General features: G+C 51.9%; 1 protein-coding gene across 2 annotated transcripts in view; it reads right to left on the reverse strand.

The window, feature by feature from the left end:
* Positions 1-25,002, reverse strand: part of RALY (RALY heterogeneous nuclear ribonucleoprotein) — a 117,618-nt gene that overhangs the window by 67,850 nt on the left and 24,766 nt on the right. For both annotated transcript variants that reach the window (XM_039563430.1, XM_039563429.1), the window contains exon 2: positions 8,341-8,425. The gene's annotated coding sequence lies outside the window, so the exon portion shown is untranslated. The remainder of the gene's footprint in view (positions 1-8,340; positions 8,426-25,002) is intronic.

Consider the following 25,002-nt stretch of genomic DNA (forward strand, 5'->3'; position numbering starts at 1 on the left):
ACAGACTTCCCTCCTTGCTCAGAGCTGGAACCAAGTGAAGTCTGACCCATCCCTGTCCCTGGAACACCTCCCTGCCTGAAGGAAACTCAGCAGAGAAGCTACACCAGGTCATGGCCATCAGGCCCTTCCATCTGGGAAAGGACCTTTACCTTAGCACAGCAATGGGATGGGAATTAGCCAGAGTTAATTTTGAGACATTTGGGGTGGAAGCCAAGCCCAAGGAAGTGGGGGATGCAACAAGCAGCAATCCCAGCCCTGTTAGGCCAGGAATTACAATGCAGCAAGGTCACTAATGGGGGGGGGGGGGGTGGGGGAAATCATCCAAGCAGTTCTGAGTGGGAGGGAAGGGTGGGAGATGACGCTGGAAAGCGCAGGGTGAAATCAAACTGGAGAAATCAATATGGGGAGAGGACAGAGGGGGGGCACGGAACACAGGAAGAGATAAATTAAAGGCTTGCCCAAGTGCTGTGATGGCTAGTGAGCAATAAATTAAATCAAAAAGGGCAATGGGGACGAGCAAGGCACTGTAAAAAATTAATTAAAAGGAAGGGAGGCATAACCAAGGCATAAAACATGGGTGCTTCTGGAGAGATTAGAGGAGCCAGGCAATGAAGAGGCTTTGGGAAGTGTAATAGGAGCCAAGGCAGAGGCTGTAAAGGCTGTGACCGCATGGAAGGGTCAGGTGAACAACACAGATGCATTTCCAGACTCTGAGAAGCAGCAAAGCATCGGAGAAGAAAAGAAATCTCCTGCAGAAGGAGGTGCTGGCATAGCAAACTTCACTCCTTGGCTTCTGTAGCCAAAATGCAGCAGGGCGCTGAGTCCCTCCACCTGCCTGCTGCTGTCCCCTGCCCCTCTGCCCCACGGGAGGGCCACGGGGCTGCTGCAGGGTGGGGCATTTTCCCTGGGTGTGTTCCCCAACTGTCTGCACAGACACAGGGAAGGGCTGGGCAGGGCAGACTGGAGCTGGCTGCCCCCAGGACTCCCCCCTGGCTCTCCCAAATGCACCCCCAGGCTCCCTGCAGCCATCCCTGCAGGCATCCCCCAGCTCCTGAGCAGAATGCACCAGCCCTGGCTGCTGCAGCCCAGTTTGGCCCATCCATGGGGTGGATGCATCCCGCTGCCTTCTGCAGACTGGTGGGACAGGCAGCATTTGGGTGAGGCCACAGGACAAGCACAGCCTCACATCCACATCCCTGCTGGTCCAGCGGCCATCAGGGCTTGAATGGCAGGTGTGAGTGCACAGGGGGACACCCTGCTTCCCTCCAGGACTGCCCTGGGCTGAGCCCTTGGACACGGAGCTGCTGCACTGTGAACACAGCAGTGCCCTGCACTGGGAGAGCCAGGGCTGGACAAGGCCTGGGTGGAGAGAGAACAGCTCAGGCACCTCCCTCGAGCATGGGGAACCTGCCTGAAGTCCCATTTGTGTCCTGGGCCCATCACCCAAGAGCTGCATGGGGCCAGCCCAAAGCCCTGCAGCCCATTCCCTGAATCACCTGGGACAGTGGAAGGTGTCCCTGCCGTGGCAGGGGTGGAATGAGAGGAGCTTTAAGCTCCCTTCCAACCCAAACCATTCTGGGATTCTGTGAAATGATTACAGGAATATTTTCAGGCCCTTCAAGCCACAGGGGAAAAGAAAGAATCGGCCAAGTCTGGCTCACACCTTCCTTTAAAGCAGCTTTCTTTGAAATGAACAGGCTGCCTCAGTGCTAAGAAGATTATAAGCAGAGACACCTCTGCCAGAGGAGGGAAGAAGGAATAATAAAGGCATTCAAAGCTGTGACAAGCAAATGGGGGAAAAAAAAAAAAAGAATGAAGCAGACTTTTTGGATCTAGGTACAAGGAAGATCAAGGCACAGACAGTGACAGGCAAAGTCGGACAAGGAACAGATTCAGAACATCTCTGTGGGGCTGAGCCACCCAGCCCAGAGAAGCACAGGGACTCTGCCGAGCCCCAGCAGACACTGAGCAGGCAGGGAAGGCTTGGAGGGAAAGTAGGGCAAGAAGTGATGGATAATTAACAACAGCAGAGAAAGCTCAGTGGCCCACAAACCTCTCCCTGCCCTGACAAACTTCTCCTTGGCTTCAGACCAGAACTGTGGGAAGCTGAGGGATGGTTCATTGCACGCCACTCCTAACAGGCAGCAGAGACAGGCTCAGGGAAGCTGTGATGTAAAGAGAGGGGAAAGGAGGGGGGTTCTTCTGGCTCTCCACAACTCCCTGGGCTCTGCCCAGGAAACAAGGGACAGGACAAGAGAAAAAGGCCTCAAGTTGTGCCAGGGGGGATTCAGATTGGATATGGGGGGAAATTTCTTCATTAAAAGGGTGGTCAGGCATCAGAAGAGGCTGCCCAGGGCAGTGGTGGAGTCACCATCCATGGAAGTATCCAAAAAACATGTGGATGTGGCACTTGGGGACATGGTTAGTGATGAGCTTGGCAGTGCTGAGTTAAGGGTTGAACTTGATGATCTTGGAGGTCCTTTCCCACCGTAATGATTCCAAGATTCTCTGGGGAGATAACCCATGGAAGGTGAACAGGGTGCAGGTGTCCTGGCTCCACACAGCACAGCAAGGCCAGGCTTTTAGGGATAGGTGTGGGGGAATGGAACAAGGTTTGATTACAAGGCTTTTCCCCCAGTACAACAGGAAAAACAGGCAAGAGACCAAGGCTGCCCTGGTCCCTTTGCATCTCTCCCCTGGGAAGGGGGGTGGGAACAGCCCACAATCAAGTGTTTGTCCCAAAGAATCATGGAATGTCCTGAGCTGGAAGGGACCCACAGGATCACCCAGCCCAGCTCCTGGCCCTGCACAGACACCCCAACAACCCCACCCTGGGCATCCCTGGCAGCGCTGTCCAAACGCTCCTGGAGCTCTGGCAGCCTCGGGGCTGTGCCCATTCCCTGGGGAGCCTCTACAGAGTTCACCTACCAGAGGAAAGCTGGGGACCCACATCAGTCCTCCGAGCTTGCCCAGCACATCCCAAGGCCAGCCCCACTGATCCACTGACCCTGTTTTTCCAATGGAACCTCCACTCTCAGGAAGAAACTAAAAAGAAAGGATTTTAGCAGAAAAAAACCCCAACACCCTACCTCAGACAGCTCATCATAAACACAGGGCTTGTGGCATCATCTCCCATCCTCTGGATGGCACAGCCCAACCTCTCCAGGCAGCACAAGGTCCCTGAGGCTTCCCCACATCTTTTGTCACAGCACTGCCTGTGAAAGGTCAGTGCCTCACAGAAGCAGCACATCTAATGATGAAATGGCAAAATAAGCAACTTTTTGGCTCATTTCCTGAGATCTCCAGTTCAGGCCGAGCTGGAAGCAAATCTCAGGCCTGGATTCCTACAGATGAAGGACTGTGGCCACCTCACTGTTTACCTTTTCTGCATTTCCTGCTAACCCTTATTTGTCTCCTTAAAAAAACCCCTAAAATCCATGCTCACACATTGTGTCTGATGCATCTGCCAAGGCCAGAGCCATCATATCCCATCCAACACACATCAATACACCCTTGTAAGGGGAAGCTGAGAAAAGACGTGCAGCGAGATCTATTTTTGTACCTTCATTTTAAGGCACCCCTTTGACTCCCTCCTTTCTGACTCACATTCCAGCTCCAGAACTCAGGAATGCAGCCAGAAAGCTGCACCCAGTCAGGAGAGGATGTTCTGCCACTTCACTTTCACCCAAAGTTTGAGCACAGCCATGGCAGAAGAAGGGACTCGTGCTATCATCTGTCTGGTGTTTGCACAAGCAGTTATTTGGGAAAAGATTTTACATTTTTCATTCACACACTACCTTAAGCTGAATTAACCTCCAAGTCTTGAGAAGCTCTGAGAAACAGATGATTTCGAAAAGGAAATCCAGGAGTGAAAAAGGAAAACCAAAAATCCCCCAGTCAGATAATTTAAATCGATATCATATTTCAGTAAGATCAAGATTTGCAGAAAACTGAGTGTTAATTATGATCTGCTTGCTCAGCTCTTCAAAGAATCAAACATTTGGGTTGATCACAGAAAACCATCTCAGCTCTAGAGATGAATCATTGGATAGGTGTTATTTTAACCCATGGCTTTCTTTGAGCATAGCTTTGCCTGAATGTACAGGTTTACAGTTCCACATGTGCTCGAGTTTCTGTGCTTTCTCCAGGTTTTCCATCCCAAAGCAGGTGTGGTGCAAAGCACTGCATTGTGTTTGCTGGGGGAACTCATGTCTGAGGAATCAAACATGAGTCTGCTGATTTTCTGTTCAGCCTTACATCCCTTAAATAACACCCAGTACTCTGCTCTTCCCAGATTCCTGTTGAGCCACACAACCTTCCACTCACCATCAAGGTCCTGAGCAGGAGGGTCCTGTCCTGCATCCATCACTTGGCGTCTCTCCTATTGCCTGGACAGAGCAGCTGAGAGCTTCAGGCAGTTCATTTGCAGTTCATTTGCTTATTTCCAAGCCCCAGTAAGCCCAGGGACAGAGCCACAAGGGTGTTTGTAATGGGTTAATTAGCAGCTCCTCTTCCCTCACTCATCCAGTGTCCCGCTCCTAAGGCTTCAGCATCAAAAATGGCAGCTCAGTGTGTCAGGACTTGGCTCTCACTGGAAAACCTGATCCTTGCTGAGACTGCCTGGGTGCCAGCTCCCAGCCAGCCCAGCTCAGCTCCCCCAGGCAGTGGGGGCACAGGGAGGGGATGGCTCCACCCCTGGACAACACTCAGAGCTGAGCCTGCAGACCCCACTCCTGGTGTGTGGGAACACTAAATGACCCCTAATCATCCTCAAACAAAACAACCCCTCATGCTGGGAGCATCCAAGGCTAGCTTGGAGGGGGCTTGGAGCAACCTGGGACAGTGGGAGATGTCCCTGCCCATGGCAGGGGTGGCACTGGATGGGCTTTAAGGTCCCTTCCACACCAAGCCATTGTGGGATTCTGCGCTTTGCTTTCACTACAGACTGTGCCAAGAACATCCCAAAACTCACCTGCTTCCCTGCAGAGAGTGGTCAGGGACTGGCATCTCTGTGTGAGGAGAGCTCTCCTCCCACCCTGCCTTTGCCAGGTGGGCTCCATAGCTCACTCCCACAGGACAAGAGTGAACCTGTCCCAGCCAAAACCTCTCCCAGACCCTTGGGAACATCCTCCAGCCAACCACGCCCGAGTACTGCATGAGCCATGAGAGCATTCCCAGCACAGACAAGGGCAGTCCTTCCAGGGAGCCTACTCAGAATGTGAGCTTTAACTGTGTCTGTGAATTTTTTTACAGCAGATAAAGACTGGGGAGAGTGTGTTTTGGGGGGAATTTCTGCTCATGTCCTCCACAGCCTGATGGTTTCTGATGGTTCACGACACCTGTGGGGCCTCTGGAATGAGTTCCAACCTGAGTGATCCAACCACCCATCCCTTGACAGAGGCACCTTAGGCACAGAGGGGAACTCAATCCCAGAGTTTGGCTTTTTTTAGGCTTGACCACGAGCCCTGTAAGGGTCACGTCCTGCAGCCCTTCCCAGCTCCTGCCCCCACTGGGTTCCAGGATCTGCAACCTCCTCCTGACCTGGTGCTCTCTAAATTAAGAACCTGTTACATCGCTTCCTTCCTTGGCCCACGGGGTGCTAAGAAGGTCACACAGCTCGTAGCTTAAAGGGCCGGCAGGGCCCCCCTAATCCTGGCAGGACAGGAACTGCCCGAGCTGGTAACGACCTGAGCAGGTGATTAGAGTCTGGATTTATCTGTGCTCAGAGCCCTGCTGGCCCCCTCCACCCTGGGCTTCTTCTGAGACAGCCAGGAAATTTCAGCCATCCTGTTTTTGCTGAGCCACCTAAGGATGCTCTGTGTCCTCTCATTATGGGGCACTCCCAGCCCTGTAAGGATGGACTCAGTACCAGCTATTTCCAACAATTTCCCTGCATTCCTGGAGTAATGGGCATTTTCATCAGCCTTCCTTGTTCTCCAGTCGCTCTCTGTGTTCTTCTCCCATTGCCTGAACGACAGATATTTCCCCACTGATATATTTCCCAAGGAACAGGGAGCTCTGCAGCTCCTTCTGGAATCAACCTTTATTCTGTGTGCCACCAGTAAGTGCAGGCAGAAGTGAAAAATGAAAGAGCAACTGATCAGCCAGCAGTGTTCAGGGGCTCAGGAGTCCTGAGAAAGGGAAGAACTTGTTGGATAAAAGACTTCCTCCCCTTACAGCAAGTACCTTGTACAAAAAGAAGGGTCCACACTTTAAAACTCTAGTGGATATGCCAACAGCCAAAACAAAACTTGGAAAAATTTCTTGCAGTGTTCTTAATAAAAGTATCTTCGAAGTAAAAAACATGTATTTCTTCAATGCTGCCAAATCCTGCAATTTCATTTGCTGAGTTAAATTCTGGTCTATGGAATTAGGGCACAGGAGCTGTCTTAGTCATGCACAAAAGGGTTTTTAGCCAGGTCATTTGTTCAACGTATCTGTGTGCCAGAATATTTTGTGTCAAAATATCCTCCCTACCACCACGGGCAGGTACACTAAGCTGGAACAGAAAATGGTTTTGGACAAATCTGATGAAACCCAAGTTCCCTTTCTCCCTCAACTGCCTCATTTTGATTTGAAGAAGTTCAGGTGAATCTTTTCCCTGCTGTTATTTGGAGTTTCCTGGATTAGACTTCCAACTAAGATCCTTATTTACTGTGTGTGGTATCTCTAGGGGTCCATCACACAACAGCAGAGCTCCTGCCTCTGTGATAAGAACTTTTATCTGATCACATTTATTTTTCCTTTCTTCTCTGCAAGTTCCAAAGTAAAACTCCAACCGTGATACCAATTAAAATGTGAGCTCTGCAAACCCTGCTGAACTGGAAACTGAGAACCCCGTCCCTGGAAGTGCCCAAGGCCAGCTTGGAGGGGGCTTGGAGCAAGCTGGGACAGTGGAAGGTGTCCCTGTTCATGGCAGGGGGTGGAACTGGACGGTTTTTAAGATCCCTTCCTTAACCACCCTGTTAATCTGTAATTTCTGCTTTCATCCATCTGCCCAGGAACTGAAAGAGAAAATCCACTGTTGAAAACTTTACACTGCTGCATCTTCCTGCCATGAGTTGAGCACAGAACGAGGACACCCTGAAATCTTCACCCTCTGCTGAAGCAAACTCGAGGTTTTACTCCCTGCTAATCCATTCTCACCTCAACAAAACTCCCAGCAGAGCAGGCAGAGCCCTCCCAGCTCCAGCCCTCCCTGACCTCACTGCTCAGGAAGCACAGCAAGTTTCCAACAGCCACAGTCATTCCCAGGCCAGCATTTCCCAACCCTTAGGTCATGCTGCCACTGGACCTGTTCCTAAATCCCTTCCCATCCCTCCATAAAACCTCTTCTTCACAGAGGTGCTTTCAGCTCAGCCCCCCTGGCCAAGCTAGGTCTGGGGGATGTTAAACTCATGTCCTGACAGTCTGCTGGCATTTGGAGTTGGTTATCTTCCTAAACCGTGGCCTGAGGACACCCCCGTACCCTTTGGGGATGAGGAACTCCTCTGTCCTGGCCTGAGCACTGACAAACACAGTCCCAGCGTGCTGGTGCTCCAGGAAATACCACGGGAATGTTTCCTCCCAGCCCATGTGCCAGGGGCTGCCTGCTCTGCTCCCCCTGTGCAGAGGCAGCACCAGAGGTTTGACCAAACTGGGCACACCCACCCCCCACACACCAGCTCTGCACCTCGCCTGCCCCAAGCACAGCGTTCCCCACGGGCAGCACTTCCACCCCCTTGCTCTGGGATGTACACAGGGGAGTCAGGAGCAGAGTCCACCTCCAGCTTACTCACAAGTCATTCTTGTTTTCACCTCCACCATGACAAACTGCAGACAGAACTTTTAGAAGCACCACAAGCAGTGAATCTAAAATGCAGACATGCCCAAACCCGTGTCCAGAACAACCCACAGGGTGTAATAACAGACTCACAGAACCATAGAATTAGGCTGGGACAGACCTTTGAGATCACTGGGTCCAGCCTCTGACCCAACACCACCTTGTCAACCAGACCATGGCACTGGGTGCCACATCCAGACTTTCCCGGGACACCTCCAGGGGTGGGGACTCCACCACCTGCCTGCGGTTAAAGTGCTCCCGATTCCATCCCCAACAGCACCAGGGACAGGGGCAGGTGCGCAGCAAATCCATCAACCTCTGACTCCCTGAACACCCACACCAGGCCAGGGGGAGGGAAAATCAGCCTCTCCCAGCGGAATCCTCAGACCGATCCCAGAACGAAAGCAGCTGTACCTCTCCTGCCCCAAATCCCACTGCTGAGTCCCACAGCTGGGAATCACAGGCATCTCCCCCACCACTCCTCACATCCAAGAGCACACGGAGACACGGTCACTCACCAGGGCTGGCTGGGCACTTGGGCTTTGTCGCTCTCTCCGTTCCCAGAGCGGGAGCAGGCGCAGCTCCTCTCTGTGCTTCTTCACCCTGCAGGAACCAGGACATGGAGGGAGGGTAAGCAGATAATCCACGACTTTCTGTGAGGGTGTGCAGTGCCGGAAAGCAAAGCTGCTGCTGTCTGCAAGGATCAGAGCCGGGACTTTCTGAGCTAAGACTCTGAGCTGCTTAGCACGGAGCTGGAAGCGGAGCAGACAGAGGTGGTTATGTTCTCAGGGCTGAGCACTGGGGGGGTGGTTCAGGCTGGCTCAGGCACCAGAAATCCCACAAAAACTGCTTCATCAGGTTAATGCTGGCAGAGAACAAGGATAGAGGCAGGCAGGGATTTTTGGTCACGATGGCTGGGATTTGCTCAGGGAAAAAACAGAGTTTCTTCAAAGTGAAATATCCCAGAGCAAAACTTTTTCATAGTTTTGTTTATTTATTTATTTAATATTTGGAAAATGTGCTTTTGAAACTGAAGATTTTACTTTGGGTTGGGCCAACTTGAAACTATTCCTTGATGGAATTGAAATGTTGTGCTTTAAATCAGTTCCCCTGCATCCCCCGAGATGCCCCGAATCCCCCTGGAACTTCAAATTAAGGTGTTTTCCTTTCCCTGCCATGGCTGACATACCTGGCTGACCTGCCCAGCATGAGAGATGTGCCAGGTGGGACCATACCCAGGATTCAGAAGTGGAAACTGCAGGACTTTCTAAGGCATTTCTTGACTGGGTCACCCTCAGCACCCCCAGGCAGAAGCTCCTGGAGCAGCAGTGTTGGTCCAGACAGGGTGTCCAGTGCTGCTCCTCACAGGGAAGGGTGCAGAGCATGGATGCTCAGCCCTTTGTGCCCCTAAGGATGTTAAGTTACACCTGGGTGAGGTCTAAGAAGTTGACTGATAACCTGGAGTGAAAGCAGCCAAGAGGTGCCACAGAAAAACCTCACCAAGAGCAAAATCAAGGGAGCTGAAAAAAGGACACCTTCCACTATCCCAGACTGCTCCAAGCCCCAATGTCCAGCCTGGCCTTGGGCACTGCCAGGGATCCAGGGGCAGCCACAGCTGCTCTGGGCACCCTGTGCCAGGGCCTAATCTCTAACCTAAATCTACTCTCCTTCAGTTTAAGGCCATTCCCTGCTCTTACACTGAATTCCCCTTTACTGTGCAAGTCCTATGGAATTCGGGCAGCAAAAGCAGCTGAGCCCAGCCCTTGCAAGGCTGGAGTTGATCCATCGAGTGCCCCATCCCATGATTTTTGTGGAATTACTTCAACCCACAATGCAAAAGTGAAGGAGAATGGAGGCAAGCACTCTGCCAAAACACAGCATCTTTTGAACAAAGTAACTGCACTGAAATGTGCTGGTTTATTTTCACTCTGGGCTCCCCAAGCCTTTCCCTTCTCCCCCTGAATGATAACGGGCATAAAAATTAAACAGAAGTTCTCCAAGAGCAAATGAAACGCACTGAAGGGCAATAAATCACGGGGCTGGATGGCATTCCGAGGGAGCTGGGGGAGGGAAGGGATGGAACAGTGCAGATACTGACTAAGATTTATCACAGACCCTTCAGAACCCAGGACTCATCCCTGGGGCAGGGACTCCACACACAGGGCTAAACTTCGATGGAGCAGCAAAGGGAACGTGCCCAGCACAGCCGTGGGGTTGGAGTGTGGTGTCCAACACAGCACAGTGAGTGTCACCCCAGCATCACACCCTGACAAAAACACCTCCTCACCTCCCTAAAGCCACGATTCCATACCCACTGCTGAGGGCAGAGACTTGTAAGAAGATGGGGTTTTTTGGGGGGGGTTTCCAAGAAGTGCCCTTCCTGCTCAGCCAAAGGGCTGCAGGATGGACACATGGGGCCAGGGCTGCCTGTCTCCCTCCCCTGGGCTGTGCCACTGACACCAGGATCAACTGGGGACTCCAGGAAAAGGAAAGAGCAAAAGTAAATCCCAGTGCTGGAGCGGCATCCAGACACCTCCGAGCAGCAGCTATCCCACATGGAATGCTCTGGCATCTGACCTGGGATCCTGCCATCAGCACTTCCAGCCACCTGAAAACACTCCCAGGGCATCACACACAAGCCCACTGTTCTGGAAACACCAGGAATCAGCACTGATTTTCTTCTAGCAAACAAGCTCACCTTTAATTTCGCAGGCGCCTCCTACTTCGCTAAAGATCTTGCTCTCCAGGGATTTGCTCCTCAGCTGGGGCAGGAGATGGAAGACACGAAATGCCATTTAGTTGGGGATAAAGCTCCATCTTTGCAGTGCCTATCATAATTATGTGTCATTTAAGAACAAGTGTGGAGCAGGTGTGAGATGGCACCAGCTCTGCATGTCCATAAAAAAGGCTGACACCAGCAGTGTGCCTCAGAGAGAATCAGGTGGTGCAACTTCCAAACTCCTGTTCCCTTTGGGTTCTCTCTTGCTCTCTCCCCTCAAACTTCTCTGACAAATTGACTTTTGAAACGGGTAAAGAGAAATGGCATCTCAGGGAAGCCAAGGGGTTTGAAAGGAAGAGAATGGCCCCTGAAATGGTCCCAGCAATGGTCCCTGAAATTGTGGGGCAGGGCTGGTGCTGGAGTCAAGGAGGGAGAAGGGAAAATCATCAGCACAGCCAAGGTTCAGGTGATCCTGATACCCAACCTAAACCTCCCTGACACGGCTCCAGCCATTCCCTGGGGTCCTGTCCCTGATCAAGAGACATCAAGGTGCTGATGTCTGCCTTGGGAGCTGAGTCAGGTGGGAGAGGGTTTCTGCTCTCCCTCGGGTCTCCCAGCCCCTCTCTCTGTGCTCCAGCACCAGGAGGAGCAATGTGATAAATCCCTTTAATGCTCAGGGTTTCAGATGACCTGCAGAGAGCAGAGTCAAAGAAGGGCAAGGAGAGCTTATGGATGCATTATGCTCCTCGTTGTAAGGAAAGGGAAACCTGGAGTTCATCTTCTGAGCTGCTGGGGAGTCTCCAATGGAGTTCAAGGCAGCTCAGTGGGCTCAAGCCTTCCCAAAACAGCTTCTGTGGCTGAGGCTTTTCCATCTGAAGAAGCCCCAAATCAGAATCCTCACATGTGTCCCTCTGCGCTGAGAACTTCTCCAGCTTTCCATGTGAGCTGGGAGCTTGGATCTGATAGTGCCCCAGCCTGGGCAAAAACCCAGGGGGTGAGCATGACCCCTGAGCACTGGGAGACACTGGGAGAGACTGGCAGGAATCCTGGAGAAACCAAACCATTTGACTTCACGCCAAAGGTAGAGCGGCTCAGCTGGAAGCTTGAGTGTTCCTCCTGGGAAAGAGAGGCCTGAAGCATCAGAGCAGAGGTCCCTCCCCTTTGTGCTTCTCCAGATGTTATCTGTAACACTGTGGATTTATTGAAATCTATTTTTCTAACAAGTACCTTTTCTGCACCTCCTCCCATGGGAGACAAAAGAAGGAGGAGCCCCGTTTAATTGATGCACTTTAATTAACTGCCTGTCCTGTCAAAGCCCTGCTCCTGTATTCTGATGCAAATTCACAGCCTTTCACTGTAAGCAAGATCTCAGTTTGGCTCCAGTCTTAAGTGATCTTTAATGTCACATTTTCTCCCCAGTGGATCCATACTCACAGAATCACAGCACGGTTTGGGTTGGAAGGGACCTTGAAAATGTCTCGTTCCAACTCCCTGCTATGGGCAGGCTGCTTAGATCCTTCAATTATCACTTCTCTGCTCATCCCACCTTGGGCTGGGCTTCTTTAGCCCCTGAGCACATCAGACACTTTTCCTGACCGACCTCTTTGGCCAGGATGCTGCTCGGGGACTGTGCTGGGAGCTGGCTCTGCTCCCACCTGTCTCACACTGTCCTGCTCCAAGAGCCTGGCTGGGAGCAGGATGTGCCTTGCATGAGGTAAACAGGAGCATCTTCTGTAAGGGAGATATGAAACCCTAAACCACGTCCCAGGCAGGGAGCAGGGACAGGTTTTCCTGTTCCACTTCAAAGGGGCAAAGACACAACTCCCCATTGTCCCTAATTTTATGTCTTGATGTCTCCACCTTCTGCCTGTGAATTCTCTCCTGCTGTCAGAAGGTCACCAGGCCAGCTGCAAAGCCATTTTACACACCCTGGCTAATCCAGAGGCACCTGGCTGCATCCTCCCACCAGCAAAATGCTGACAACAGAACTTATTAGTGGGCAGCAGGACTGTGGGTGGGTGACAGCACTGGCCTTTACTGTACCAGCCAAAAATTCAAGGGATTCAGGAGCAGCTCATCTCATGGCTCTTCCCCAGACTCCTTTCATGACCTTGGGCTCCAGCTCTGTGCTCATCTCTACCCACTGAGGCTGATAACATTTCCCAGATGTTGCCATGCCAGTAAATTAATTTATGGTGAGGAAATAATTCATTAGGATGGGCACAAAGGTCCATTTAGAATAAAAATGTAACCTGGTCAAGCTTTTTACTAGACTTGTGCATTAGCTGGATATTCCCAATATTCTCACAATGTCTGGGCTGAGCACATTGAGTGGAACAGGGTACCCAGAGAAGCTGTGGCTGCCCCTGGATCCCTGGCAGTGTCCAAGGCCAGGCTGGACGGGGCTTGGAGCAACCTGGGATAGTGGAAGGTGTCCCTGCCCATGGCAGGGGGTGGGGATGGGATGAGTTTGAAGGGCCCTTCCAAACCAACTCATTCCCTGACTGTAGAAATGCCCAGGGCCAGGGGTGCTCTGCAGCAGGAGGCAGGTCAGGAGGGGGTTAACCTCTCCTCACTCAGCTGCTTTTGTCATGACACTGATGAAATCCACCACTGGAGAGTGGTCCATGGACCACCATTCGTTCTGAAATCAACTGAGGGGTGGCACAGTGCCCTCCCTGTCCCAGACAGAGCACAGGCATCCCCTGGAGCCCAGCTGCTTTCCCTGCATCCCTCCCCAGCACTGACGCCGCCTGTGAAGCACCGTGCCAGCCCCAGACACCCCCACAGCTCCTGGGGAGCTGGGACAACCCCAGCTTGGACAGGGAATGAAAAACATCTCGACATCCCCAGCCAGACAGCTTTTCCTGTCTATAAAACATGAAGGGGGGCTCAGTGAGCAGGGCAGTGCCTGCTGAATCCCAGCACACCGGGACACCCCGGAGAAACATGGGAGAGGAAGGAGAAGCCCTGAGCAGCCTGTCAGAACTTCAGCAGTGGGGATAATTGGTTTGTACACATTCCTCTCACACCCAATTACCAGCTCGGTTTGGTGTTTGATTGTACACGACTCTGGTCCAGCAGAGCTGCTGCTGTTTCCATTCCTGCACACATCACCCAGTCCCTAAATCATTTTTAATAGCTCCTCTCCTCGCGTGCCCTTCCGGCTCATTCCAGCCCCATCAGCACAAGGCAGGTTGCAGATATGGAGGAGCTGACATTTCTCTTTTGAGTAATTTGCAGTGGATTTCTTGCCCGTTTGATGTAGTCATTTTGTTCTCGGCGCTGATGTGACATTAATTATTGTTAAATATTCTTATCTGTTACACACAGTTCTGTTTAGATAAAGGTCAGTGCGTGAACCCCTGACAGTGCTCGTTGCTGCCATGCTCCAAAGCCAATTTGTCATCCTCTCCCTTCAATACCTTCATCTTGGTTTCAGTTCATTTTTCCATTAATTCAGGCACAGTAGAGAGTCATTAAAAAATGCAAAAACTCTCAGCTGTTCAGCTCAGCACTCGGACAGAGAATTATGAGCCGGGGGAGCACCAGTTGCACAGGGAGGGCAGGGAATAACATCCAGGAAAATCCAGCAGCAGCCTCTTTTAAGGAACTGTATGGCTGCCCCCCAAAATCTGTACATAGTTCTGGTTTAATGAAAATCAGCCAAGCCTTGTGCAGCACACGGTGCCTTCTGCCAGCCTGGTGTGCAGTGGGATAACAGCACAATCCTGAGGCCCTGGCACAGGGTGCCCAGAGCAGCTGTGGCTGCCCCTGGATCCCTGGCAGTGCCCAAGGCCAGGTTGGACACTGGGGCTTGGAGCAGCCTGGGACAGTGGAAGGTGTCCCTGTCCATGGCAGGGGGTGGCACTGGATGGGCTTTAAGGCCCCTCCAACCCCAGCCATCCTGGGGTTTCTGATTCTCTGCTAAGCCCACACCACCCTCTCTTGGCAGAGGACAAGAAGCGCAAAGCTCAAGCTGTCAAAATCTCCCAGAACAGAAGCACCACCCAGCAGTGATCCATCTTCCCAGAGACCTGAGGAGCAGCTGGGCCTGCTTATGGTGACCAAAACCAGCACCAGCATCTGCTCTGTCTTGCTTTTCATCTGTCTGACCAAATAATTACCCTCTGCCAGGTGTCACTTCCCACCACATCACCTGCAAGGTGGGGATGGGAATGCAGGGACAGCCTTGCTGGGACTCACTCCAGCACCCCTGGTCCCTGCCTGCCTTGGGACCCCTTGATGAGCCAAACTTGCATCTCCACAGCCATTCAGGAGTAGGGGTGCTGAGGCTTTTCCAGCAGCCCGTGCCCTCACATGGCTCTCCCTAGGGACAGGTCATACAATCCCACAGGGACACGCGTCAGCAGGGCACAAACAACAGAGCTCAGGCCAGCCAGGCTGGCACAGCTGGCAGCAGGAACAATCCCAGCTCAGCTTACAGCACAGGGAGCAGGGCTGGCAGCCCCGGTGCTGGGCAGACCTGTGCTACTGCCCAGCTGCAGCTCCCGGGCTTTTGTGCTCCATCCAAAGTGCTCCAGCACATCCGGAACCCACAAAGAGCCTGAATCCCACCCAGGGAGCCCTGCACACACTTCAGCTGAAGTCCAGGCCTAAGGGAGCGTCTGAGAGAGCCCTTCAGAGCACAGCCAGGAAGGAGAGGGCATGGAGAGCAGCTAAGCCCTCAAGCCAACCAAGACAGTGACAAGGGGCAGGGTGAAGATACTCACGAGGCTCCAAATCCAGGACTAAGTTAATCCAAGGGCTCTGCACAAGCAGAGAAGGATGCTAAGGTGGATTCAGCATGACTGAAGTACCACACCATGAATCGTGTGCTCATCCCAGCACTTGGCAAATGAAAGAACATTTGAACCTTTATTCAAAGTTACATTTAATTTTGCATTGTGCTAAATCATTCTGTACTTCTAAATAAAAGAGAATAAACTCCCAAACTCATCCCCCTCTCAGTGAAACACAAAGAAATTGTGCAATGTGCTGGATGTAATCGAGTGTGGGGTTTTCTTCCTTCACTTGGAATCACAGAATCATTAAAGCCGAAAAGGACCTCTAAGATAATTAAGTCCAACAATGCCAAGCCCACCACTAACCCACGTCCCTAAGCCCCATACCCACATGTTTTTTGAACACTTCCAGGGATGGTGATTCCACCACTGCCCTGGGCACTGTGTTCCAGGGCTTGCCCACCCTTTCTGGGAAGACATTGTCCCTAATCTCCAACCTAAACCTCCCCTCGCACAACCTGAGGCCGTTTCCTCTCATCCTGTCCCTTGTCACCTGGGAGCAGAGACCAACCTGGCTGCACCTCCTGTCAGGGAGTTGGAGAGTGCGAGAAGGTCCCCCCTGAGCCTCCTTTTCTCCACACTAAACAACCATCTTATTTATCAGAACCATAAATAAACTCCCAGACAAAGGGACATTCACATCCCAGGTCCTCACTTGCACCAGTGCCAGTGGGAAGCAGCAGCACTGCCCCCCTCCCCTCTGCTAAATTGGGAGCAGGGAAGCGTGAGAGCTGGCTTCACATGCTGGGAGAGGTATGAGACACCGCAGGTCCTCTCCAGCCTTGGGGACGGAGTGTCCTGAGGCTAAAAATACAGAGACAAGCCAAAAAGTCAAGGCTAGCAAGAGGCATTAACAGAGCCTGTTTATTTCTGTAGCCAGTGAGCATCCAGAGAGAGCCCGAGCCCCCGGCACTTGCTGCCTGCGTGACGGACAGGCTGCTGCAGCTGGAGGAGTCTGGTTTCTCCTGCACACACAGGGCTTCCCTCCCTGTCCCCTGCCCCCAGGGCAGCCTCACACCTTGCTTGCCATTCTTTTTAGCTGCTGCACAAAGCAGGGTAACGTGCAGGAGCAGAGGGACAAGGCGAACGATGGAAAGCACGGCCCTGGTGCAGGCTCTTGCCTTGCAACCACCACAGGGAGTCAGGATCCAAGTTTATCAAGGTTTGTGATCGAACCTGTCCAGAGTCAGTGGGATCCAAGATGGAAATCTCTCTACCAGCCTTTACCAGCAGCCTGGGTTGTGGTGGGACACATCCCACACCCGGAGCAGGACTGGGCTGCTCCCACCACACCTTCCCCAGGGCTCCTGCCCTGCACCATGCCTGGACACCGGCCACAGGTGGGGCCCGGCCCCTCCTCAGCCCAGGCCCAGAGGTCCAAGGAAAGTTTCCACTGCCAAAAGCAGTGGGATGCAACTTCACGGCTGGCAGTGGCAGACCTAAGCACAGGGATGCTCCTTGAGCCTGCTCCAGATGCAATCATCACAGAATCCCAGAATGGCTCAGGTTGGGAGGGACATTTAAGACCTCCAATCCCCTGCCATGGGCAGGGACACCTTCCACCATCCCAGGTTGCTCCAAGCCCTGTCCAAGTTGGCCTTGGACACTGCCAGGGATCCAGGGGCAGCCACAGCTGCTCTGGGCACCCTGTTCCATGATCAGACCTGTCAGAGCTCAGCTCCTCTCACCTGGCATAAAAAAACCCCATGTGACACCAGGATGGAGCCACTGGAACACCAAGGGAAGACCACAAGGAGCCTCTGGCATTGGCTACATGCCAGGCTGAGCCTCCCACACAGGGCTCTTCAATTCAATTTGCCTTCCTTCATTAACCACAATGGATTTACACCCAAACCAGAACTGAAAAAAATCAATTATCTGTCTCTTTAACCTCACTGCCATGTTATCATTCCCTCTGTCCCATGTTTGGCTCCCCTCTAATATCCTTTCTCGCAGGCCTGACAGAAATTTGGCACACTCGTCACGCTGTAGGACAAACTTCCAAGGTAAAGAAGGGATAACATCCCAGTTCCTTCTGCAAGAGTGATTTCAGCACTAACTACTGCAAAAATATGAATAGAAAACTCCACACTTGTAAGAGCAGCTGATCCCTCTGCAAACTGCACTCCAGTGCATGGATTAAGTTCTAGGTCCTGCTGTAGGAAACCGTGTCCTTCTGGCAGGAATGCTGCTGGAGCTCTTGGATAAGCAGGTACTTGATTTTCAAGGCTGATGATAGAGGAACCTCACGGGAAAAGAGGATCCAAATTTTAGCTATCAGGCTCCCACCAGCAGATGCTGTTGGCTTCAGGTGCTGGTGCAGCACTGAGAGCCACAGAACAAACGATCTCCAATGTGGGTTAATTAATTTTTTGTGCTACTTTGGCCTCTGAGAGCACATCAGATGAGGTAGAGCTGGTCTGAAACTGAAGGGAAGGTGCTGTTGCTGCTCTATCATTGCTGAGCTTTGACACAAAACCCAGTAAATACCAGTGCAGCAGCCACCTGGACCCTTGGTCACGGTGCACAGACCATGGTGCCTCGAAGCTCTGACCAGTTCCTCACCCTCATCATCACAGGTACCTCGAGAGCCTCCTCCCAAAGGAGCCAGTGATCCCAATGCAGTCACAGGACACTCCACATGGCCTGGGGACCTCCAGGGACGTCCCCACCACCCAGGCCCCACCCAGCTGGAGAGGGGGATGTTCATTCTGCACTGAACTGGGCGGTTTGTTGTACACAATCAGTTCCTTTTCTGTAATGGAATGGGTGGGTGAATCATTATGATTAGGCACAGTCGTTACATCCAGCACTTAATTAGATTTGTGTAATTAGAAATTCACGGAGTTATTTCACACAGTGGAAAACGTCCTGCCTGGGTGGAGTTACATGAGACAGCGACAGATTCCTCTGGAGCTTCCAGAGCTGACTGATAACCTGGAACAAATGACATCTCCAGTTTTGGGACCTCCACAAGGTGTGCCTAATGCTCAACATCAGGCTGATTTTGCATGGCTGAAAGGCAGAAATCAGGCAAAACCACATGGAAAAATATCATGACAGTTCCTATCAGTATTTTCTTCTCCTGCAAAGATATTCAAGTAGCACAATCAGGAGGCCAATGCTGCAGCCCCTGGTGCTGCACTGGAGCCCCAGACACCCAGCTGGGCTCACTGGGATGGATGGGACCAGGAGATGGGATGTCCCCAAGTCACCACTCTGGCTTGGACACAGGAATGAAATATTCATGTACCAACGACAGAGAAAGTCACTGGGAAAAATCCTAAGGGATCAGAAGGCTTTGGCAGCAGGCCAGGCAGGCAGGCGGGGGTGCCTCCCCCACACAGACCCACATGACTCAGATCCAGCCCCACTGCTGCACCAGCTGAGGAGCATCAGTGGGAAGGATTGAGCAAGTTGGTTGCTCTTTTTGGGTTTTCCTAGAAAACAACAGCTGAGAGGTGATCCAGGCTGCTTTCCACAGGGGCAGGAGTCAGGTCAGACAGAAAATCAGCTGAGCTAAAAGAGAAACTGCCACACAGAGAAATCAGGGAATGGTTTGGGGTGGAAGGAAATTCAAAGACCATGGCATTCCAGCTCCCCTGCCATGGGCAGGGATTGCACCCATCAGAGCAGGATGCTCTGAGCCCCATCCAGCCTGGCCTGACCAGGTTGCAACCAGATGCTTTTACACTCCAGCCAGGGGGGGACACTGAACCCAAAGTCGTTTTAATTCACTTCAGGGCAGAAAAGCATCTTGTGGCATGGTCAGGAGCAGATCTGGACTCACCCTATGGCACCTGCAGCTTTGAAAAGCTCCCTGGGCATTTCCTCCTGTGATAGCTGTTGGCACAGCACTGCACCAGGCACCTGTAATGGGCTGAGAGCTCTCTGTACCCCACAGGAAAACACCAACAAGCACAAAACGTTCAGGGAAGCAGCAAGAAAATGCTCTCCTGAGAGACCTAAGCCTGATTTTTTTTTTCCATTAGACGATTTTTACAGATGGGGAAATGAAGCAAGAAGCAAGAAATGGCCCCCAGCCACAGAGTTATTTACTGGTAAGTGAACAGCCAGCTCTGCTATCAGATGTACACACGGCTGCATTACTACCCTGAGCAGTATCTGCACCTTAAGTAGCTTCTCCCACCCAAGCAGGGCTGTGTAGCACAGCCCCCATGGCCAGGCTGTGCTCAGGGACCAGGTGGCAGCCAAGGGGATGCTCCACACCTTCCCTTGGCTGGGTCAGGGGTGGCCAAAGGGCCACCAAGGAGCCTCTGAGAAGGGAATACCTGGAACACCTACACTGGCTCAAATCCAGCTGGGACAAGGTGCAGCAGGATTTGAAAAAAGCTGAAGAGAGAGAAAACAGCAGGTCTAAAAGTGGAGATAATCGATGCCCCAAAAATCATGGCTTGTCCTGAAGAGTTTTTTCCATGAAACTGCTTCTGGCAGGTGGGAAAAGGGGGAACCAGTTACACAAACAAGTGACTCATGAGGATAAGAGCATTTGATTAAGTGGCACTTTAAAGGAGGTCCTTCACAAACATCTGAAGAACCCTAATACATGCTTGCAGTCATGTCTGGAGCAAATTTTAACAAAATGTTTAACTGCACAACCAGGTGAGAGTCAGATTATACAGTAAAATCTGGTTTTCTTCCTCTTCCACAGCTTTCACCTAGGTTCGTGGTCCCTGCTCCTCAAATTTCTCCCAGTCCTGTTTGTGGGAATAACACTTTTCCTGCTCCCCTTCCAGCTGTCAGGCTATCACTGCTCAGTGACTGCAATCACAGCCCTGAGTGACTCTCAGGGACCCTCCAACTTCTCAGGTCAATCACAAACAGGCAGCAAAGCTGGAATTTCAAACATTGCTTGAAGCTGAACAGCTCGGAGAGCTCTTCACCAAAACCACTTGATGAAAAAGTTTGGGAGAAACCTCCTCTCTGGAGCAAGGGCTGGTGCAGAGGAACCTGCATCCAACAGCAGCGTCTGAGTCCCTGGAGAGCTGCTCCCAGTGCATCATCCCAGCACACTTTGGGTTGGAAGAGACCTTCAAACCCATCCAGTGCCACCCCTGCCATGGGCAGGGACACCTTCCACTGTCCCAGGCTGCTCCAAGCCCCGTCCAGCCTGGCCTTGGGCACTGCCAGGGATCCAGGGGCAGCCACAGCTGCTCTGGGCACCCTGTGCCAGGGCCTCACAGCCCTCACAGTGAGGAATTTTTTTCTAATATCCAATTTAAAGCTACTCTCTCAGTTAGAAGCCATTCCCTTGTCCTGTCCCTCCAGGCCCTTGTCCAAAGTCCCTCTCCAGCTCTCTTGGAGCCCCTTTAGGCACTGGAAGTTTCTGAGGGCAATGGTCCTGTAATACTCCAAGAACAGGGCTAGAGTAGAGGGAATTAGGGCAAAAGTTCATTTTCACTTCACTTAAAAGCAAAAATCTTTCCGTTTTAGTCCAAAACTACTCATTAAACCAGAACGGCAGATATTCTATCTGCAGCATCTACTGTGGGCATCCCTGCAGCTCCTCACCAGCTTCTGCAACTCAAAATTTGCACAAAAAGCCCAGGACCTGCTTACCACGCCCCTCAGCTCCCTGGCAGATGATGCAGGTGGTTGGGATTAAGGGATGGGATGTGAATCCTTGGTCACACAGTGGCTCCAAATCCAGCTCTGCACCTGCATCCCAACACAGTTCTCCTGAGCTCCACGATAGAGCAGTTCTGACAAAAACGGACCTTTGGAGGTCCCTTCTTACCCCATTGTCCCCAGCACAGTGCAAGGGACCTGATGGGTCAGCTGGGGTCAGCAAAGCCACGAGGCAGCTGGAGCTGTCCCCTGCTGGCTCAGCAGCTCTGCAGGGCCCTCCTGGCTCACTTTACTGCTGGACACACGTGGCTGCTCCTGGCCCAGACAGAGGGAGGCAGGTGGGTGCACAGAGGGAACGGCCTGAGAACACCCCCAAAGGTTTTGGAGAGGGTCTCCCTTAGGCAGCAGCCCAACACGGGCTTCTCCCCTGTCCCAAGTACCTACCAACACTGTGAAAGATCTAACCTAGGTCCTGAGCTCCTTCCTTTGCCAAAGCAGCTTGGAACAGCCCCAGCACCTTCCCCTTGCTCTGCCCACACCCCAGTTCCCCCCAAACCCCCCATTTTGAGCACTCCTGCTTTGCAGACTCCTCCTCAGCACGAAGCAGGGGATCTGTGCTCACTGTGGTCCTTCCCACAGGGCTGTGTAAGCCCATGCACAGATGAGAGCCTGGATCCTGGCAATAGGATCTGGGAGTGGGAAGGGAGAGCCTCCCCGCTGCCATGTCTGCAGTGACACTCCTGCTGTGCCCTTGCAGAGGTGGAGCTGCCACAGATTAGCAGGAACCTGCTGGGCTCTGCTGCTGCATCCAGCAGATATGGAAACCTGATCCAAGAGGGTCCTGACACAAATCCCTCCTGCTCCCCACCCCTCCCAAGGAGGCTGACCGTCCAGCACTGTTTTGTCTCCTGGCAATGAAAGCGATGCTAAGCCCGCGTCTGTGTGGTGGGAGGGAAGAGTCACAGGGAGATGGGAGGGGGTGTGACATGGTGGCAATTACAGGAGAAAGGTAATTGCCTTCAAGGTAATTACAGGGCAAAGGTGCCTTACAGGGCTGCAGCCACGTCTGGCTCTGGCAATGGATACTGCCAGCTGAAATCCCCTCTGGAATTACCCTGACAGTGATGGTCAGACACCTGCGCCCCTCAGACTACAGCCACATCCATTGTCCTGGGCAGTGTTGTCCCAAGAGGGAAAACCTGCCCACACCTCCTTCAAAGTGATTTATTAAAATATGAATACCGATCTAGTATCAATATCCAACTGAGATGGACAAAAACTCTCTAACAGTTTAGAGTTAGAAAGTGAATGTTTTATTTGGCGCCAGGCACTGTGTGGGATAGCTCCCTAGGACACAGGGCTCTGATCCAAGCAAACACAAAGCTTTTTATTTCCAAAAATTATTAATATCCAAAATACAAATGCATATTCATAACATTAACACCTCCCATTCTCTGCTTCGTATGGAAATGAGCTTACATGTCATTAAGCATGCGTAGTGTGTGTTCTGAATTGAGTCGGTGGTCTTGAATTGGGTCAGTGGTCCCAGACAGATGAAGTAAGCTCATCTCCCTGTTTTTGACCTTTTTCACCTTTCTGAACTTTAACAATCCTAATTATTTTAGTGACCTCCAAATTTCCTCTTGCGTGACTTTTGGACGGGTTCCCACAGAGGGAGGAAACTGGTAATTGTCCTTGTTCCCTACACCAACTTATCAATATTTCTGTTCCTCGTTCTAAGCACAGCTAACCAAACATACAAATGACAGATCATCAATTATTCTGTAATCAATTACTAACATCTTGAAAACCGGTTCAGGTCCAGCTCTCTTAACTATTTTAATTAACTCTAGCTGGGCCCGAATTCCTTCTTATTCTAACTAATTTCAACACAGCTAGCCTATAACTAAAATCTTTATGTTTCTTTTAAATCTATGTTTCAAAAGGACTGTGCCTGCCCTCCAGGAGCAGCAGCAATGCCCTCACCTCCCCAAACACCAGCAGGGTTTGTGGTACCCTCCATAAAGGGCTCAGCACACCCTGACCCCCTCACCAGTCCCCAGCCCTCCATCCTCGTGAGCACCTCCGTGCCAAGGTGCCAGTGGAGGAGATACAAGAACTTCCCTGATTTCAAAGAGCATCCTCCCTGGATTGATTTAGCCCAATTTGTCCTAAATTGATTTCCCATTCCCACTAGCTTAAGGGAAAACGGCTTGGAAGAGTATTTCTGATTCCTGCAGTGGAGCAGATCTGTGCTGGTTCAAAAATGTAAAGGTCTTGTTGAGGCAGGAATATCAACTTGGGATTCCTACTTGTGTGTGTGGAGAGAAGGCTTCTCCCCCATTCAATGTCCCTGTCCCCAGCTCTGGGGTCCTGAGCACAGGAAGCACCTGGAGCTGCTGCAGGGAGTGCAGAGGAGGCCCCGGAGATGCTGCGAGGGCTGGAGCCCCTCTGCTCTGAGGAAAGGCTGAGACAGCTGGGGTTGCTCAGCCGGGAGAAGGCTCCGGGGAGGCCTCAGAGCCCCTGCCAGGGCCTAAAGGGGCTCCAGAAGAGCTGAAGAGGAACTTTAGACAAGGGCCTGGAGTGACAGAAAAGGGGCAATGGCTTCATGCTGCCTGAGTGCAGGGTTAGTGGGATACTGGGAAGAAATCCTGCCCTGTGAGGGTGGGCAGGCCCTGGCACAGGGTGCCCAGAGAAGCTGTGGCTGCCCCTGGATCCCTGGCAGTGCCCAAGGCCAGGCTGGACGGGGCTTGGAGCAGCCTGGGACAGTGGGAGGTGTCCCTGCCCATGGCAGGGGGTGGCACTGGATGGCTTTGAAGGTCCCTTCCAACCCAAACCAGTCTGGGATTCTCTCATCCCCCCCTGCTGTTGGGCCTGGCTTTTCAAAAACACCTGGGGAATGTGGGTGGTCCAACAGCCCTGGAATTCATTAGGATTGCAGATGAGACCCAAGTCAGGAAGACACTTGGGCTCCACGCAAAGTCTGGCTGTTCAACATTTAAATGTTACCACTGAAACCATGTTAAACATGGTTTATTAAGGACAGTCTTACCTCCATATTACACCTGTCACTTCCAGGGAGCCCAAACCACTTTTCCAGCTGCCCTGGCTCCACCTGCAGAACCATATCTGCACTGAGAATGTCACATCCCACACAACTTCCCCGGAATCACAGAGGAGGTGCCACCAGGACAGCATCCCTCACCCACCTGGTGTCCTGCTGTCTCTGTGGTCCCTCCTCTCGAAAAAAACCACCATCATCTTTCCACAAGAATGAGTTTCCATGAGACAGTTTATGCCCAGCCAAGTTTCCCAACCCCTCTGTTCACTGGGCACAAAGTCTCTTCTACAGAAACCCAACCCAGCAGTTCAAACCCAGCTTCCTTCCTGGGATGTATGGGCAAGGAGGAATATCAATCACGGATATACAGCTATTCCCTACTCTTACAAACCCCAAACAAAATGAAATCCAAACCCTACAGTGCTTTTATGGGGTCTATATTCCATTGAGTTTAAAGATGAAGCACTGGGACAATGACAATATTAAAATCCACAGAACTGCTCCCCTCTTTTCTCATTTGAATTCCATGTTACTGGCCACATTCAAGTCATAGGATTCCAGCTGTGGTTTGGAGCTGTCTGGCACCAGGATCCACTCTTGCATGTGGACCTGGAGGATTCTTCTCTCATTCTACAACATAAACCTTTAGTCTCTATGAACTATGGTGCCAGTTCAAAACTGGACAAAAATCCAAATGCATCAGCCCTTCTTCCATGCTGGGCTGCTCCATAAATTAACAGGTCAGAGAGCAGAGACAATGATTTTGTGGCACTGCTGTGCCTGGAAAAGCAGCCAGAGACAGTCCTGGAGCCCAGGGCTCACAGGAGCAGGAGAAAGCACACAGAGGCTTCATATCCCCTCTGCAGGCTCCACCACATCTCCTCTGTAACCCAGAGAGGTTTGCAGAGACCCCACCACCTTCCCAACACCTGGAAATTTTCCTTATTTCTTCCCATTCGTAGGAAAGATGCTTTCCACCTCACCTCTCTCATAGGAAAAATGCTGC

This window comes from Corvus cornix, chromosome 20 (assembly GCF_000738735.6).
Source record: "Corvus cornix cornix isolate S_Up_H32 chromosome 20, ASM73873v5, whole genome shotgun sequence".
Taxonomy (NCBI): Eukaryota; Metazoa; Chordata; class Aves; order Passeriformes; family Corvidae; genus Corvus; species Corvus cornix.